Here is a 17,780-nt window from a genome sequence, read left to right on the forward strand (position 1 = left end):
AGAATCACACACAGCTTTACGCGAGCTACGCAGCCGGTCCTCTCGAAACACATTTCCAATTGTGCACGGAGAACGATTATTCGATACTAGCGGACTTCACAGCCGGCTCTGGCCGTGCGCGATCGTTCGTCCCAAGCTCTTGTGCACTGTATTATCGTCACACAGAGAGTAGAGTGTCAGAATCACACAGCTTTACACGAGCTACGCAGCCGGTCCTCTCGAAACACATTTCCAATTGTGCACGGAGAACGATTATTCGATACTAGCGGACTTCACAGCCGGCTCTGGCCGTGCGCGATCGTTCGTCCCAAGCTCTTGTGCACTGTATTATCGTCACACAGAGAGTAGAGTGTCAGAATCACACAGCTTTACGCGAGCTACGCAGCCGGTCCTCTCGAAACACATTTCCAATTGTGCACGGAGAACGATTATTCGATACTAGCGGACTTCACAGCCGGCTCTGGCCGTGCGCGATCGTTCGTCCCAAGCTCTTGTGCACTGTATTATCGCCACACAGAGAGTAGAGTGTCAAAAATCGCACACAGCTTTAAAATGCAAGCTTCACAGCCGGTCCTCTCGAATATACGTGTGCGTCAACGAACACGCATGCGGCGACGTTTTGTGCTCTATGATATACGCGAACTCGATAAATAGAGCGGGACTCACAGCCGGCTCTGGCAGCGGTCATTCGTCCCACGCTCGTGTGTGCGCTATCGCCACACAGAGTAGGGTGTCAGACTCATGCAGCTTTAAAAGCGAGCTTCACAGCCGGTCCTTGTCTCATCCTATTCCTCGACGTTCGTGACAGAACACAACGCGTTCACCGCAAGTTTTCCACAGGCTACCCTGTTGTTGTCCTCTCTTTCTCTAGAGGAAAGACAACACCACCGTTTCCAATGGACGTATCTCGGACACCACAGGCGAAGACCGTGGAAGCGCGATATGTGGATTCGAATCGACGCTTACATCCCTGTTCTTGCGACCGTAATTGTCCATATAATTGTCGAGAGCCTACACACAGGCAGACCAATGGCGTATATTATAGTATACACGTCTCTTTGACACGAGGTATTTTTATCAAAGAGAACACGATCCATCAGGTGGCGGGTGAAAAACATCGATTCGTAACGACGGGTATTTCTATATTCGTGGTTAAGCTATAACATTCAGCGTCCGACGGGAAACCGCACCCTATTGATCGTTCAAGTTTGCAATGTGGACGTCGGTGACGATTCCCGAAGACCCGAAGTACAGCTCTTCGCACTCACTCCCCAATACAAGTAAACGATGCGATGCTCCACCTTCACGCAAGCACCGTCTGTTTCCTCGTGTGTCATTCTCATTGAGATCTTCCGTCCCATTGTCGAAAGAGTGCATATATTATATATTGCCGTGTTTGTGCACAAATGGTCTGGCGGGCTCTCTGCGCCTTAATTTTGGCCAGCAACGTGGCGCGAACGGACGGGAGAATCGTACGCTCTGAGTAACTATGTACTCCATGCGTAACTATGACCTCCACACGTAAGCCGTTGCATGGGGAGTAGTTCGTCGCTATACACATCCCCTACTCCCCTTTTTCTTTATTTCCTCATCATACGATGATTACACAGGAGAGTGAATTCCTTTTATTATAACCTTGTACTCTCCTGTTGGTCTTTTCTGTGTGCTTTGAAAGCATTTTTGTATGTATATATATATATATATATTGTCACGTTGCCCTGATTTCCTGGCCCGTCCGACGGGAAAAAACCTGGGCAACGGCGGGTTTTTATAGACCGTAAGGCCGGGCCACGCTCGGCCGCGCGATACGTGGTCCACCCGTGACAAAAGGTATCCCGTAGGCTCGATTTTCCGACGGATCTTATACGGTTCGGAGCTGGAAACGGGCGCCAGACACTCGCAAGTGTCACACGAACAATTCGTAATCAACGCGAGACGCTAATTACGATACCGAACCTACGAGAACCGCGCGAGGGCCTGAATAGCGGCAGCCTGGGCCAGGATCCTACGCGGAGGGAATACGGGACGTTTCCCGCGGCGGAAAGGTTTCTCACAATGAAGCGTACACGAGTTAGGGGCTTCAAGTTAACATTTATTTTGTCCGGTTTTTACAAGGAGCTGCCGGGATCGCCCGGCAGCGGTGTAATCGAAGCCCGCGCGGTTTTACAAATTTGTACGACGGTTGGGCTGTCGCTCGCGCTATTTGCACTCGGGTATGCTTTCTCACGCGTCGAACCCGATCGCGGGCGCGATGTACGGCAGCCTCTATCGACAATTAGCCGGTCGAGATGCGACCGGATTCCGATGAAATACGCGGCAGCAAATTCGAAATGATTGTGGCCGTCGGAAGTAGCCGGAAACGGCAATACGGTTTTCGTCGCGTCGTCCCACCGTGGGACGTCCCCAGATTGGATTCGCCAAAAATCGGTAACGATACGGGCCCCCCGTCTGTACACCGACCGACGGCCTTACCCCCTTCTCGATTCTAGTCTGATCGCGATTCACGGCGAGCGAGGACACGCTTTAAATTCGACTCGAAGTCCGGCCGATTCGCAAAAACGCTACCGAGCCAACGCGAAAATCATAGTAGTGCGGAAAAACCTGGTCGGCACTTACCACGCGGCACGTGGCTTCCTAATCGCTTCGGTCTCTCTTTGCGGCCGCTCTGGGCTCCCTAGCGGCTTTGATTTTTCGGGATTCGGCAGCTCTTTCAATCCCTACGTCTCGGCAGCTGTGACGATGTTCAAAATTACTGTATGATTTACGCACTCGTAAAACGACTAACCCGGACTCGTTTCGGCAGCACAGTGCCCTACTTCGCGAAGACTCGCTAACGCGGAAGCGAGGCGTCCCCCACTATCCTACTTTTCTCTGCTCCCGCGCGACGCTCGAACCTATCGCTTGCTCTCGCGCGGCAGGGCCGCGCCCGGCGGTACGGGGCCCTCGGCTACGGATCCATCGGTCAACGCTTTCCTGGTGACACGCGTTGATTGGCCGCTTCCCTTGGAGACAGACAGCGTGCCATTCCCTCGACGGGTGCGTGTAGCTTTTCGGGACGAGGCGGCGACGAGGTCGAGATGATGTACGCCTCAGATCCGTAATTCCTCGGCGGCGCCTCCGGGTTGGTAGGCCCGGGCTCGGTGTCCTCCTCGTTGACTTCCTGCAGGGCGTCCTCCGTAGCCGTCCCCCGCTTTCTCCTGAACACAGGTGATGCAGCGGTGAATCACCTGTTTGACGAGGCTTCGAGCGCGAAGGAGCCAATAGTCCTGACGAAGGGTGAGGAGAGTGAGTTGCACACCACCGTGCAAAGTCCGAAAGTGAGCCTGCTCGACGAGAAGTGTCACTAAACGATGAGGAGCGAGCACGATTGGATGTTTTATCCTGTGAGGGAGAGGAGCGTGATGCAATCGTCCTCCTACCCGAATGATGCCGTCAGAATCAATAATCGCGTTGAGCGAATGAAGTGGGCTTTTGGTGGAGAGGGGCAAACCTCGGATGAGAGCGCGGATCTCATCGGAGAACGCGACGGATTGGAGATGCTTTATCCAGAAGCGTCTGGCAGAGGAAATGTGGTCCGCAGTGAGCGCGCGCTCTGATGCTTGTCCCGAAGGGTGGGAGCGATCCCTGCGACAGTATCGGGTAAAACGCAGAACGTAGGCTGTAACCCGAAGCAGTTTGGACCAGCTCGAAAACCGAGAGGCTAAGTCCCATTCGGGAAGAGAGGGTTCCGAGCAGTGGAATGATACTTTAACCTCTGGTGGGTCAGTGTCCTCGTGAAGGAGCACTTGAGGCGGCCAGGTGGAGGCGTCGTGGTGCAACCAGACAGGGCCTAGCCACCAGAGGGGGAAATTCAGAAGGTCGTCGCTGAGAAGACCGCGCGAGCCGCAGTCAGCGGGATTATCCGCGGTCGTCACATGCCTCCAACTAGCGTGCGGCAAGCGAGCTTGTATATCGGCAACGCGGTGCGCGACAAAGGTCTTCCACCGAGAGGGGTGCGATTGGAGCCACGCGAGGACGACCGTTGAATCGGTCCAGCAGAAACAAGGAATGTCCCGATTGTCGAAGGAGGAGAGCACGAAGGTCACGAGGCGTGAGAGCAGTACCGCAGCCTGCAGTTCGAGTCGCGGTATGGTCACAGGGGAGAGTGGAGCGACCTTGGACTTGCCAGCGAGCAGAGAGACGGTAACGCGACCATCGGCTGAAATGCAGCGAGCATAGACGACGGCAGCGTAAGCGACCGTCGACGCGTCCGCGAAGCCATGGATCTCCATTTGGGAATCGGCAGGAGAATGACCGGTCCAACGAGAGAGTTGAACGCCGCTTAGTAACGGGAGACGCGTATAGAACGCGTTCCAGCGGTCGAGCAGAGGAGGTGAGATCGGGTCGTCCCAACTCAGACGGAGACGCCAGAGATCTTGAATGAGTATTTTCGCACGAATGATGGCAGGCGTGACCCATCCGAGAGGGTCGTATAATTTAGCAATAATTGAAAGAATCGTCCGCTTGGTTGAGGGGAGCGATTCGGACAACGAGACGTTGAACTGGAAGGAATCGCGAGAAGGATTCCAACTAATCCCGAGCACCTTGACGTGATCGTCAGGAGCGAGAATTTTGGAGCAGGCAAGGCCATGATCCGACGGATCGATGTCCTCAAGGAGAGCGCAATGATTGCTAGCCCATTTCCGCAGGGTCATATGAGCGCATTGTAGCAAATTATTAAGCTGAGATCGAGATTGCAGGAGAGATTGTACGTCATCGGCGCCGAAGAGAACGTCATCGACATAAATGTTCGAGCGCAAGATCGGAACTGCGAGCGGGAAACGAGAGCCCTCGTCTTCGACAAGGCGCTGGAGAACTCGAAGCGCGAGAAAAGGGGCGCACGTCATCCCATAAGTGACCGTCAAAAGTTGGAACGGAGTTGGCGCGTTTGCGGGAGACTCTTGCCAAAGGATTCGCTGATAGTCGATGTCGCGAGGATCGACGAGGATCTGACGGTACATCTTAGCGATGTCCGCTGTGTACACGTAGCGAAAGTTCCGCCACCGTAAGATTACGGAGGGAAGGTCCGACTGTAACTTCGGGCCTGGGAACAGGTGGTCATTCAATGACGTGCCGTCTGAGGTGACGCTTGAAGCATTGAAGACTACGCGTAGGTGCGTAGTCGCGCTACCTTCGCGGAGGACGGGGTGATGGGGTATGTAAACGCACTGCGGAGAGGGTTGAGCAGACGAGAGAGCGCGTCGCATATGACCCATTTCTTCGTATTCACGGAGAAAGGTCCGATACTCCAGAGCGAGAGAGGGCTTTGACGAAAGCTTGCGATGGAGCGATCTACTAACCTTCGCGGCAACCGAGTAGGAGTGTCCGATTCTGATCGGAGGACCGTCGCGAAAGGGAAGACGGACCACGTAGCGGCCGTCGGCCGTTCGTGTAGTGTTGGCGCGGAAATGAGCTTCGCATTGCTCTTCGTCTAGCGTGAGGAGAGTCCGACGAGGGATTTCCTCAATTTCCCAGAATCGAGTCAAATCGTGGGAAAGAGTGTCCTCTTGAATGCAGTGATGCATTGAGAGGCGAGATGCTGCGTGTGGAGAAGCGCGAGAACGGAAAGCGTCGCGATCCGGGCGCGAGCAGGATCCAGAAATAATCCAGCCGAAAACGCTATCTTGAGCGATCGGGTGTCCTCGTGGGCCTTTACGCACGCCGTCGAGTATGAGGTCAGCGTAGACGTCCGCGCCGAGGATGAGATGGATCGCGGAGGAACTGAATGGGTCTGGATCCGCCCAATTGAGATGCGAGAGATGCGCGAGAGAACGCGAGTCGAGAAGACGCTTCGGAGAATACGTCGAGAGCGACGGAAGCACGAGAGCGACCGCGGAGATCGTAGGGGTCGAGGATGTCCGGGGTGACACGCGGAGGCGCACAGCGTGACGCACTCGACCGGCATGCACGCCACCGACGGCCGAAATCGAGGTCTCGACCCGGAGGCGTTTCGCGCGCAGGAGGGAAACCATAGCTTCAGTAATGAAGCTCGCCTCTGATCCTTGGTCGATTAACGCGCGAACAGGGATCGAGTGGCCCGACGGGACGTGAACTTGGACCCACGCGGTGGCGAGCAAGACGGCGGAGCGCGGCTCGGTCAGAGTGGACGCAAGATGAGAATTCACCTCTGGAAGAGGTGTCGATACCGGAGAAGTCGACGCTGGGAGAGCCTCAGTGTCGTGGAGTAGTGAATGGTGTCGGTTATGACACACGCGGCACGTATATTTGCTCGGGCAATCCCGTACAACATGCTTTGAGCTTAAGCAATTTTCGCATCTCGCGGAACGGTGTACGAGATCGCGCCGTTCGCGAGGGCTGCGTGCTTTAAATTGCGAACAAGAGCTGAGCATATGCGAAGAGGTAGACGGAGACGCAGTGGCGACATGGACGCGAGATCGACCGGCAGAGGACCGACTCGATGCGGCGGGAGACGCAGAAGAGTTCGCCGATGCACTGGGCGCGAATTCCTCGAGGGCGCGAACGCGAGAGTCGATGAATTTCGTCAGTGATTCGAACGAAGGAGGCTCGGCATCGTCACCTGTCTTGATTTTGCATGCCTTGCGAGTCGGCGCGTCCAACTTTTGTGACACGATATAAACGAGAAAGTCGTTCCAGAGATCGGCTGGGCCACGCCCGAGATTTTGAAGTGACGCTACAATAGTCGAAACACGGTCGCGTAGATTCTGAAGGTCGGACGCGGACTCACGAGGCAGCGCTGGCAAAGCGAGTAGTGACGTCAGATGCGAACTGAGGAGACGCCGAGGATTTTCGTAACGCGCGGTGAGCGCGTTCCACGCGATCTCAAAGTTGTCGGCCGTCACGGGGAGATTCCCGACGCATTCGAGGGCACGGCCCTTGAGCGACGACACGAGATAATGGAGGCGCGTGACCTTCGCGAGTGATTGATTCGCGATAATGAGCGCGGTGAAACGATCGCGGAACGTCTCCCACGCTTCATAACGGCCGTCGAATTCAGGTAACTGAATGCTCGGCAGGTGCGGAGCGGCGGTCGTGGGACTCGCTTGTCCGTCGGAAGAATAATTAGGACGACTTACAGAAGCGCCGGTGAGCTCGTCGAGCACGGCTTGCATGGAGGCCAGAGCATCGAGGTACGTTTCCTCCGTCGTCGAGAAAGAGTCATCGGAGAAGTACGGAAGCGCAGCTTTCTTGTCCGATGAGGTGGAGGCGAGGAGTCGAGCGTGCCCGGCCTCGAACTGCGTCCAGTTGGCCTTCAGATGGTCCATCCGAGTCAGCAATGTCGAGCGGGTCCATTTTGCCTTCCCCAATTTATTGAGGTTGACAAGCGCGCGCTCGATCGCGCGCTGCGCCAACAGCTGACGTTCGAGAACTTCCTCCATAATGCGCGAGCTCTCTCTCGTTTCTTACTGACCACGTGGATGTTTGCGATCCGGCTCGAAGGACCAGAATGTTTCGGCATCGACCGACGGTCGGAGCAGCCTGCTGCCGGGACCACTCAGATTTGAGCGCGCAAACGAATCCACAGGATGGGTCAATGAGAGGTTGAGACAGAGAGAGAGAGCGAGAGCGAGGATTGAAGGTGGAACTGCACTTTTAATAGAGTACTCGCACTTACAATGCGCCGTGAGAGGCGCGAGCCGGCGGACGAGCGGAGATCTTGAGCGAGCCAACTTCTGCCGTCGGATCGCGAAGCGGAGATCTTGAACGACACGAAACACGTGCCGTCGCGAGGCGGAAATCTTCGACGCGAACGACGGAGATCTTGGCGCGAAGCAGAAGGCTCGTAACGCGGCGCGAAAGAGCGCGAGAAAAATACAAACGAGTGTTTTGAGAGCGCGAGAGATGAGCGAACGGGCGCGAGAACTAGTACAGTACTATTCGAATATACCTCGACGACTGACGAAAGTTACAAGAGCGATGCGAGAGGCGAACATGAAGAGAGCGAGAAGGCACGCGCAGGTGCCTTAAATAACAAGGACCATCGAATGTGGAGCACCGTGATTGGTGCTCCCGAATCGGATAATCCTTGTTTGTCTCGATTTGAAGGATTCAAGCGTTGAAATCCGGTCAATGAGAGCGACACGCGTTCTTGCCGCGTGTTGACATACGAGACAAAAACCGTATGAAACAGCGGTCGCCCGCCAAGACAATAGCCGCCGAATTCCAACGCTTGAATCCTGAACAACATCTAAGGGCATCACAGACCTGTTATTGCTCAATCTCGTGCGGCTAGAAGCCGCCTGTCCCTCTAAGAAGATTTGTTTGTACGTTGGTAGTAAAAACCCACCGACAGAAGCCGGGGGCCTTTGAGATACCATAGTTACGTCTATTTAGCAGGCTAGAGTTTCGTTCGTTATCGGAAATAACCAGACAAATCGCTCCACCAACTAAGAACGGCCATGCACCACCACCCACCGAATCAAGAAAGAGCTATCAATCTGTGTATCGGAAAAGGTCGCCGGCCGAACGATACTTAGAATGAGGAGGAGCCGGAATCGCACAGCGGTGTGCGTCGAAGTTGAGTGAAAAGGAGTCTGTGACGAACACGTGTATTTGGATGAAAGTGGACTGTATTTTTGAACTGTATGTGAAATTGTACGAACACTGTACTTTGAAATATACAATAAATATGTACACGAATAACGCGTTGATTAGCGAGTTGAAACCAACGATTAGGAAGAGCGCAGAGAAACAGGACCGAGTCGCACGACGGTTGCACAGCGAAGAGGAAGCAGAATTCGGAGAGCGACCGAATCTGCCGTCCTGGAAGTGGCGTATTGGTCCTTTTTGGATCACGCGATGATCCATGATCGATCATTGGGTCGCGATCGATGGATCCCGAGGGGAAAGACGTCACGGCGGGGCAAGAGGAGCGCGAGACGAAAACCCCACCGCGAACGTTCGCGCAATCGCGAACAATCTGTCAATCCTTCCGGTGTCCGGGCCTGGTGAGGTTTCCCGTCTTGAGTCAAATTAAGCCGCAGGCTCCACTCCTGGTGGTGCCCTTCCGTCAATTCCTTTAAGTTTCAGCTTTGCAACCATACTTCCCCCGGAACCCAAAAGCTTTAGTTTCCCGGAAGCTGCCCGCCGAGTCATCGTAGGAACTTCGGCGGATCGCTAGCTGGCATCGTTTATGGTTAGAACTAGGGCGGTATCTGATCGCCTTCGAACCTCTAACTTTCGTCCTTGATTAATGAAAACATTTTTGGCAAATGCATTCGCTTCTGTCCGTCTTGCGACGATCCAAGAATTTCACCTCTAATGTCGCAATACGAATGCCCCCATCTGTCCCAATTAATCATTACCTCGGGGTTCCGAAAACCAACAAAATAGAACCGATGTCCTATTCCATTATTCCATGCACACAGTATTCAGGCGAAGATAGCCTACTTTGAGCACTCTAATTTGTTCAAAGTAAACGTACCGGCCTACCTCGACACTCAGTGAAGAGCACCGCGATGGGATATTAGTTGGACCGCCCCGTGAAGATCAAGCCCACCGGTAGGACATACCACATAATGCCAGTTAAACACCGCGAGCGGTGAACCGACACTGTGACACACAGATTCAACTACGAGCTTTTTAACCGCAACAACTTTAATATACGCTATTGGAGCTGGAATTACCGCGGCTGCTGGCACCAGACTTGCCCTCCGATGGATCCTCGTTAAAGGATTTAAAGTGTACTCATTCCGATTACTACAGATAAATTTTAACACATTTCTATGTTATTTTACACAAAATAACCAACTTTTCATAATTCACCGAACTTTGAAAATTTTTCTAAGTCCCACCGCTAAGAGGATGTCACGTTCCCGTGCATTTCATGCAGGAAACGCAACGATTTCGCCGAAAGTCGCCCAGAAGACACACTTTCGACGCTCCTGCCTGACGCTGAAGGCGGCTAACCCCCACCACTCGCGTGCCGCTGACCCCAATAGCTCTGTCTCTCTCGCACCAACACATAGTACCTCTCTCTCGCACGCGCAGCGTTCGCTATAGTAGCTCTGTCTCACTCGTACCCACGGTCAGCATAGGCCCGCGTTCTCACTCGCACACGCGGCTATCGCTTTCTCTCTCGCACCCGCGGCCAGTACCGGTTTGCGTCCCCCTCACAAGAACGTTCCCCGCTACGCTTCATTCACACAGGAACGATCCCGTTATATTTCATTCATAAGCTTTCACGTACATCTCTCTCGCGCCCGTGAAGCTTGCACGATGTGTTCTCACTCGTATGTTACGCGCCACCTAGAGTCTCGCGCTCAGTAAACATACACATATATATTGTAACGGGTATATCGAAGGCCCGCGACTTCCCCGCCTAACCACCGTTCACGCCAGACACCCCCGTTCCCGCATCCGAGCCTACACCGTGTAAACGGGCCGGAATCCCTCCCCCGAGGGGCGCAAGCCTACGGGAAACTAGTCCGAGCCGGCACCGTGCAAACGGGCCGGAATCCCTCCCCCGAGGGGCGCAAGCCTGCGGGACCGTCCTGCTAAACCTCACCGACTCCCCGACACCGAGGCGATACCGCCGCAGGACCGCCGCGAGTCCGAACCGCCGCCGCGCTACCGATCCGCCGCCGCGATCACGCCACCTGAGGGCAACCGTTGTACATAACAGGGACAATAAAGACACAAGTATTCTACCAGAAAAAGACTACTCTTCATTCCTCCTCGAGGCAGTACCGACCCCTGGCAGCCGGCTGAGTCGGCACTTCCTCCACCCCGACTGATACCCGTCACAATATATATACATATATTCATTCATATAAATATACATATACATATATTATATACTACGACTATTCTCTTACCGTTATTATAATTATATCTTTTACTTACTTTCATTATCATATATTAATTATCTAAAGTATAGCTATTATTAAATAACAATACACATGCGTTCTTTATTAATTAAACAAACTTCTTGCGTTTTATTATTTATCAATACTGTTTGGGATCGGAAGGCGAACACTAAAGAGCCGCGGTTTTCTGAGACAACGACTTTATTTCACCGTGAGGATCGTCGAACAAGAAACGATTACTTTGTACAGTTTGTAAATACAAATAAACACGTTAGCACAGTTTAGCTTGGCGTGGATATCTCCCGTCTATTTCGGAAGCCGGAGATATCTCTTGTGGCGCGAAACCGGTCAAAAGACGCGAAGCGTTCACGTGAACAAGAAGCAGAGATAAAGATCGATTGCGAGATAGCTAGTTAGAGCGTTAGAAACGAACTGGACGAGCGAGCGAGCCGGCGAAACGATGATAATCGATCGTAACCCGTCTCGTCGGCGCCGGCCAATTAGAGAGCGAGCTAACAATCGATTCTTGATCTCGCTTCTCTCCGCGATCCAGCCAATTGCGGGGCGCCGATCCGCGTCGGCGCGGGAACGCTGCCGACACATTCAGCCAATCCCAAACAAATACATATATATATATATATCTCATGCGTTCTTTTACATATATACATATATTAAACATGCGTTCTTTTACATATATACATATATTAAACATGCGTTCTTTCATTAACAACTTACTTTATACTGCGTTCTTTTATATTTTATAATTATATCTTGCGTTACGTCTTAAACAGTTACCTACCGCCTGTATGTTACCATCTGCCAGTTATATACCTACGTTCTAGACGTTACCGTTCGTCTTTCAGTTATCCACCGCCTATATATTATCATGTCAGCAAACTTACCTTTAGCTTCTTACCAACAGTCACGCCCTACTTATCACGAGAACACCAGCGACATCTCAGAAACCAGAGAGTAACTACGAAGTGGCGCTATCTCTCTCGTACTCGTAGCCCAAAATCTCTCACGCACACTCATTAATTCTCAGCGCTAGTGCGATCGCACTCACACCAATGGCTCCCCTCTCACTCTAAACAGATACCGCCTCGCTCGCACGCCCAGCCGAATACAAGACTAGTATTTTCTCCCTCGCAACCATTCAAGCATACAATCATGCTATCTTTCTCGCCCTCATCTTGCTCCGTCCCATTTATTCTAACAGCCACTTTTGCTTTTTCTCTCTTCAGGCCTTTTAGTTCCTTTTTCGGAAACTAGATGGTCAAGGACCCAACATTTTTCTCGCTTCAGAAACTGAATCTCCTGAGATACACCCTCAGGACCCGAGCTTTCTCGCTGCTAAAAATATTCGAGGATACCTATAAGTACCCCTAGCGGCGAGAGCAGAATACGGAAAAGATCTCTACAAGCTAAGCTTAGAAATCTCTACCCCAGCAACCACGATCTTGCTCTCGGTGCGTGTCACTAGCACGAGGACCCAGACTGAGACGCTGCCCCCTTATAGAAGCACATAGTTAGTATAGTAATGACCGGCGTTGTAATATCTCGAGTAATTAAGAAGAAGAAGACTAGGCGCGGAAGACGCCGACACCAACTGAAACAGCTTAAGAAGATGTTCTTTCAAACAACCCCTGGAGAAGCAGCCGAAGAAGAAGTCATCGCCGAAGAGAAGGAAGAACAATCAACACCACCCATCGAGCCACTCCCCCTCCCCACCTGGAAGCTCACCACCATTTCTCTCCCCGTAACGAGCGTTCCAGATTTTAGTCAAGCCGTCAAATCGGATCCCCGTATTAAATTCTATGCGCGAAAACAGTTCCCTGTTCCCCCTTCTAAAGTTAAGTAAATCAATGTAAATATTAGTTAAGAATTTTAATTATAAGTTAGTCATAAGAGTCAGCTATTGTTATTTTTACACGCACAAATAAATCTTGTTAATACCAGTTGTTGTCAAGAAGCCTCAGTATCACCCTCACCTTCGTTGCTCCGTTTTGGTTCCTCCTCAGACGAAATTACGAACAAATCCGCCCTTACTCAGGCCTCGTTACAAGCTCTACTTTAGGGAAGGCTTAGCACGTGACAAGGAAACTTTTTCCGTATCGGTCCTAGACGATTTTCGACGTGATATCACTGTAATATAGACGGTTTCTAACAATATATATCATAACACCAAACTCGCTACTACTATTTTTTAAAGAGTTATTAGCAAATAATGGACTTCAGTAGGGTGACACCCGAACGTACTACATTCTGTTCTACAAAATGCACGGGTAAACGGCGGTTGCAAATAATGCTCCGTATTGTTAGGTAGTGTATCCCTGAAGGTCTATGCGTACCGCAGCGTTGGATTGACGAGATTCCCTCTGTCTCTATCTCTGGGTCTTATAAGCGTCAGGGACTTATATCATGGTATAACCCTGACGCACCAACCCCTCCTTCACGTGGTAGGACCTGGACACCTTCGGGTGACTAACGGGGCTCTGGTAAGAGAGTTCCTGCGAGAGTTCTCGCCATTTGACAACCGCAGCTCTGGGAAGAGAGCTCTTGCGGAGTTGTCGCATGGCGGGGACCGCGGCTCTCAGAGAGCTCTGCGTGAGTTGTCGCTATGCGACAACCGCGGCTCTCTCATTAAGAGAGTTCTGGCGGAGTCATCGCTTTTGCGATGACCGCGGCTCTCAGGGAGCCCATGCGTGTGTTACCGTTCGCGATAACCGCGGCTCTCACCCGGAAGACTCCCCTCTGCCGCGACGACCCACCGGATACATCCGGTGGTATGTTGCAGAACGGGAGAAACGGGGGGCTTACCTTAGCCGGTCGGCCTAACGGGGAGGCGAACCGCTTGAACAAACCCTTAACCTCTAAGCTGAGAACGCGGCGAAAGAGGTCCCGTGTTTACACGGGCGGTCGGTGTGTCCATCGACCATTAGCGCAAACCTCAGGATACCAGGCGAAACCTGAGTGTAAACGCCTTCTCCCCGGAAAGGGCGTAACCCGGGGAGCGACCGTCTTTCGTCCCAACTCGTGGGAACAAACATGAATAAAATGATAAAAACACTTAACAAAAAGAAGAAGGCGGGAGGAAAGAAAGGAAAGACAGGAGAAAGGAAGACGAAAGTGGAAAAAGAAACGACCCAGACAGGCAGGGACATAGCTACTGTCTGGGACGACGAATCAGACAACTACACGGACGATTCGTATTCAGACGTAAATCTAGAGGATTATAAATGGGACTTCCCCAAGAACAGGAAGAGAAAAAACAAGAGTGACTCGTGTGAAGAGTCACATAAGCTAAAGCTTTTAAAGGACGTCAAGATAGAACTGGAGAGATACGACCAGATGGATCTAAACGCCGAGGAACTTCTTAGGAGGTTCCTCAGGGGACTTGCAGAGCCCCAACGAAGCAGAGGCGAAGAACTCCTCGACACCCTACTTAGGGAACACGAGGAGGTAGAGACTGAAGCCAGGGAGTTCAGGCTCGAACTCATTAGAGACAACACGTCTCTAAAGGAAAAACTGGAAGCGCAAAAGGAGCAGAGCTCCATGCAGGACCAAATGGACAGAATGACAGAGAAGCTCAATGAGCTCTCTGCAAAAATAGACTCCATGCCAGAGAAGAGCCGCGGCCAGGACGTTTCACCCTCCAAACCGTTGCTCTACTCGGACATAATAAGAGCAAACAAGGCAACCAAGCAACTGGCAAAGAGGACCCCTGTTACAATGTCCAAGCCAGCTGCAGCAATCTACCCTGTAAAGGGTAGTAAGATAAAGAACAGTGACGAGACCAAAAAGGTACTGTCGGATTGTATCAATCCGACAGAACAGAAAATAAGAATCCGGAACCTGAGGAAACTCGGGAACTCCGGTATTCTTATAGAAACCGAAACGACCGAGGACCTTGAGCAAGTCCTCGGAAATAAGAAACTAAAAGAGAAAGTGGATATTGGTCCCCTCCCCAAGAGGAGACCAAAAATAATAATATTTGGAATCCCCTCGGAGACATCTGAGGCGGAAATCCAAAAAGCGATCAAAAATCAAAATCTCGATATTGATCCAGAGGCAAAACTAGAAGAGGAGTTTAAACTCCTATTTAAAACCGGCAAAAAGGACCATGAAGCCACCAACTGGGTGGCGGAGGTGTCAGTAAAGACCCGGAAAATCCTGCTGGACAGGAACCGGGTCTTCATAGGGTTCCAAGCCTACGGGCTCAAGGATTATATTGCTGCAACGAGGTGTTTCAAATGCCAGTCATTTGGACACGTTGCGAAGCACTGCAAAGCAAAAACCGACACGTGCGGGCACTGCGGTAAAGACGGGCATAATTATGATAAATGCCCGTCGAAAGAAGAGAAGCCTTCTTGCATAAACTGCAAGAGCAGGCAGACCATCCAACCATGGTCTGCGAGACAAGAATTGTGCGGCGTTTAAACACGCAATTGAATTATCCCTTAGTCGCACAGACTTTGGCACTTGAGAAGTAAAGGCAAAATAACCCTGACGATCCTTCGCGGGTAATACCTCAACAACTGGGTATTCGGGATCGTAGGGTGAAATAGTCATGAGAACGGCTACCACACCGTTGACGAAACCTGCTAGAGACCGAGCGCTAACCTGGTAACTCCGCCTCCTCGTGGCTCCCGCTGGTAACGCTCCTGGGTCGGCGCAAGCCAATTCGGTAGCGGCTAAGCGAGTTACTTCCCGTACGGGACGGTCTACCTTTGTGATGATCCTTAATTGGTGAGCGAGGGGTTTTTCCAATGCCCAGTCCACAACACCTACGGACTGTTTCCTTCGCAACTGATGGAGTTAGAAGTAGAGAGCCTAACATGAACGGCTGACTTTTCCGGTATGGGGCGAATCCCCGAGGTACGGAACTCCCCTCACGGGGAGTGGACAATACTACATGTCTCTATCTTTTTCTTTCTCTACGATAGCATGTATCGCGATGACAAACGACTAGTAAGCGTGTTTACCGAGTTATTAGCGATCCGAGTGACACCCGGCCGTACTACATTCTGTTCTACCAGGTTCACGGGTACCAGCGGCGTAGTGTTTTGAAATTCGTACGCATTTTCAAAGTAAAGTACCAGCGGCGCAGTGCTTTGAAAAAAAAAATAATAAAAGGAACAGTATATTTCTTTTATCATATATGCTATAATAATATAATAGCTATTATTATAGCTAGGGGCCTCGTCTAACCGACAAGACGAATCCCCAAGCATAGGGCTGAGTCTCAACAGATCGCAGCGTGGTAACTGCTCTACCGAGTACAACACCCCGCCCGGTACCTAAGTCGTCTACAGACGATTCCGAGTCTCGACGTCGAACTTGGAGTACCCATGATCGACCGTTAGAACGCCGTGTCCGTCGTGTCGGGGAGATCCCGACGACGGGTACAAAGACGTCCGTACGGCAAAATGGGGCCCGTGCGATGACCGGCCACGAGGACCATGCCACCTAGTAGTGTCACATTGTTTTGAGCCTTTCGACCCACACGAAACTCCTTAGGAAATATCGTTGCCTCCTTTGACTAGAAAGGATACGGCCTTAGAGGCGTTCAGGCATAATCCCACGGATGGTAGCTTCGCACCACCGGCCGCTCGACCGAGTGCGTGAACCAAATGTCCGAACCTGCGGTTCCTCTCGTACTGAGCAGGATTACTATCGCAACGAGTAGTCATCAGTAGGATAAAACTAACCTATCTCACGACGGTCTAAACCCAGCTCACGTTCCCTGTTGGCGGGTGAACAATCCGACGCTTGGCGAATTCTGCTTCGCAATGATAGGAAGAGCCGACATCGAAGGATCAAAAAGCGACGTTGCTATTAACGCTTGTCCGCCACAAGCCAGTTATCCCTGTGGTAACTTTTCTGACACCTCTTGCTGAAAACTCTTCAAGCCATAGGCCGTGCTTTCGCAGTGTCTATGCGTACTGAACATCGAGATCAAGGCAGCTTTTGCCCTTTTGCTCTACGCGAGGTTTCTGTCCTCGCTCAGCTGGCCGTAGGACACCTGCGTTATTCTTTGACAGATATACCGCCCCAGTCAAACTCCCCGCCTGGCAGTGTCCTCGAATCGGATCAGGCGGGAGTATTGTCGGCGATCCGCCGTTAAGCCTCACGCCACTCTTACACGCTTGGCTCTAGAACACCGTTACAACCGGGTTATAAGACCTCGGTGCACGCGCTCCGCCCAACCGAGTAAGTAAAGAAACGATGAAAGTAGTGTTATTTCACCGGCGATGTTACCATCTCCCACTTATGTTACACCTCTCATGTCTCCTTACAATGCCAGACTAGAGTCAAGCTCAACAGGGTCTTCTTTCCACGCTAATTTTTCCAAGCCCGTTCCCTTGGCAGTGGTTTCGCTAGAAAGTAGATAGGGACATGTAGTATTGACCACTCCCCGTGAGGGGAGTTCCGTACCTCGGGGTATTCCCCCATACCGGAAAGGTCGGCCACTGCGTGGCCTAAACTTTCTAACTCCATCACTGCGAAGGGTGGGTCCGTAGGTGTTGTGGACTCGGACACGGAAAAACCCCTCGTTCACCACTTAAGGATCATCACAAGAGTAGACCGTCCCATACGGGAAGTAACTCGCTTAGCCGCTACCGAATCAGCTTGCGCCGACCCAGGAGCGCTACCAGCGGGGGCCACGAGGAGGCGGAGTTACCAGCTTAGCGCTCGGTCTCTAGCAGGTTGCGGCGACGGTATGGTAACCGTTCTTGCTTGTTAAACCCTACGATCTCGAATACCCGGGGGTATCACCTGCGAGGGATCGTCAGGGTGGTTGCCTTGTATGTTATTGACTCTTCCTTATTCTCTACGTCTCATAGTGGTTGTTGCGAATTTCCGAAAATGCTTGAAGGCATTGATTTCGACCAACTTCTGAAGATCACACGGCCACGTGATTCGAGACTCGTTTAGGTCTTTTGCCAGCTC

General features: G+C 51.9%; 1 long non-coding RNA gene across 1 annotated transcript in view; it reads left to right on the top strand.

Annotated features, from left to right (window-relative positions):
- LOC143363144 (uncharacterized) overlaps nt 1–17,780 on the top strand; it is a 114,535-nt gene that overhangs the window by 54,251 nt on the left and 42,504 nt on the right. The window contains exon 2 of the long non-coding RNA XR_013083754.1: nt 16,931–17,227. This is a non-coding gene — a long non-coding RNA (uncharacterized LOC143363144). The remainder of the gene's footprint in view (nt 1–16,930; nt 17,228–17,780) is intronic.

The sequence above is a fragment of the Halictus rubicundus genome, unplaced genomic scaffold (genome assembly GCF_050948215.1).
Source record: "Halictus rubicundus isolate RS-2024b unplaced genomic scaffold, iyHalRubi1_principal scaffold0025, whole genome shotgun sequence".
NCBI classification, from domain to species: Eukaryota; Metazoa; Arthropoda; class Insecta; order Hymenoptera; family Halictidae; genus Halictus; species Halictus rubicundus.